Raw genomic sequence first — 2591 nt, forward strand, 5'->3', positions numbered from 1 at the left:
GGACACCTATATAAAGGGGTTATTATGAGGAGATAAAGGACACCTATATAAAGGGGTTATTATGAGGAGATAAAGGACACCTATATAAAGGGGTTATTATGAGGAGAAAGGACACCTATATAAAGGGGTTATTATGAGGAGATAAAGAACACCTATATAAAGGGGTTATTATGAAGAGATAAAGGACACCTATATAAAGGGGTTATTATGAGGAGATAAAGGACACCTATATAAAGGGGTTATTATGAAGAGATAAAGGACACCTATATAAAGGGGTTATTATGGGGAGATAAAGGACACCTATATAAAGGGGTTATTATGAGGAGATAAAGGACACCTATATAAAGGGGTTATTATGAGAAGATAAAGGACACCTATATAAAAGGGGTTATTATGAGGAGATTAAGGACACCTATATAAAGGGGTTATTATGAGGAGATAAAGGACACCTATATAAAGGGGTTATTATGAAGAGATAAAGGACACCTATATAAAGGGGTTATTATGGGGAGATAAAGGACACCTATATAAAGGGGTTATTATGAGGAGATAAAGGACACCTATATAAAGGGGTTATTATGAGGAGATAAAGGACACCAATATAAAGGGGTTATTATGAGGAGATAAAGAACACCTATTTAAAGGGGTTATTATAAAGAGATGAAGGACACCTATATAAAGGGGTTATTATGAGGAGATTAAGGACACCTATATAAAGGGGTTATTATGAGGAGATAAAGGACACCTATATAAAGGGGTTATTATGAGAAGATAAAGGACACCTATATAAAAGGGGTTATTATGAGGAGATTAAGGACACCTATATAAAGGGGTTATTATGAGGAGATAAAGGACACCTATATAAAGGGGTTATTATGAGAAGATAAAGGACACCTATATAAAAGGGGTTATTATGAGGAGATTAAGGACACCTATATAAAGGGGTTATTATGAGGAGATAAAGGACACCTATATAAAGGGGTTATTATGAGGAGATTAAGGACACCTATATAAAGGGGTTATTATGAGGAGATAAAGGACACCGATATAAAGGGGTTATTATGAGGAGATAAAGGACACCTATATAAAGGGGTTATTATGAGGAGATAAAGGACACCTATATAAAGGGGTTATTATGAGGAGATAAAGGACACCTATATAAAGGGGTTATTATGAGGAGATAAAGAACACCTATATAAAGGGGTTATTATGAAGAGATAAAGGACACCTATATAAAGGGGTTATTATGAGGAGATAAAGGACACCTATATAAAGGGGTTATTATGAGGAGATAAAGGACACCTATATAAAGGGGTTATTATGAGGAGATAAAGGACACCTATATAAAGGGGTTATTATGAGGAGATAAAGGACACCTATATAAAGGGGCTATTATGAGGAGATAAAGGACACCTATATAAAGGGGTTATTATGAGGAGATAAAGGACACCAATATAAAGGGGTTATTATAAAGAGATGAAGGACACCTATATAAAGGGGTTATTATGAGGAGATTAAGGACACCTATATAAAGGGGTTATTATGAGGAGATAAAGGACACCTATATAAAGGGGTTATTATGAGGAGATAAAGGACACCTATATAAAGGGGTTATTATGAGGAGATAAAGGACACCAATATAAAGGGGTTATTATGAGGAGATAAAGGACACCTATATAAAGGGGTTATTATGAGGAGATAAAGAACACCTATTTAAAGGGGTTATTATAAAGAGATTAAGGACACCTATATAAAGGGGTTATTATGAGAAGATAAAGGACACCTATATAAAAGGGGTTATTATGAGGAGATTAAGGACACCTATATAAAGGGGTTATTATGAGGAGATAAAGGACACCTATATAAAGGGGTTATTATGAGGAGATAAAGGACACCTATATAAAGGGGTTATTATGAGAAGATAAAGGACACCTATATAAAAGGGGTTATTATGAGGAGATTAAGGACACCTATATAAAGGGGTTATTATGAGGAGATAAAGGACACCTATATAAAGGGGTTATTATGAGGAGATTAAGGACACCTATATAAAAGGGGTTATTATGAGGAGATAAAGGACACCAATATAAAGGGGTTATTATGAGGAGATAAAGGACACCTATATAAAGGGGTTATTATGAAGAGATAAAGGACACCTATATAAAAGGGGTTATTATGAGGAGATAAAGGACACCTATATAAAGGGGTTATTATGAGGAGATAAAGGACACCTATATAAAGGGGTTATTATGAGGAGATAAAGGACACCTATATAAAGGGGTTATTATGAGGAGATAAAGGACACCAATATAAAGGGGTTATTATTAGGAGATAAAGGACACCTATATAAAGGGGTTATTATGAGGAGATAAAGAACACCTATTTAAAGGGGTTATTATAAAGAGATTAAGGACACCTATATAAAGGGGTTATTATGAGAAGATAAAGGACACCTATATAAAGGGGTTATTATGAGGAGATAAAGGACACCTATATAAAGGGGCTATTATGAGGAGATAAAGGACACCTATATAATTGTGGGTTTTTATTCACACCACCAGCTATGCTCTTTTCATAAATAACTACAGATA

This window comes from Oncorhynchus kisutch, unplaced genomic scaffold, assembly GCF_002021735.2.
Source record: "Oncorhynchus kisutch isolate 150728-3 unplaced genomic scaffold, Okis_V2 Okis03b-Okis08b_hom, whole genome shotgun sequence".
In the NCBI taxonomy this organism is placed as follows: Eukaryota; Metazoa; Chordata; class Actinopteri; order Salmoniformes; family Salmonidae; genus Oncorhynchus; species Oncorhynchus kisutch.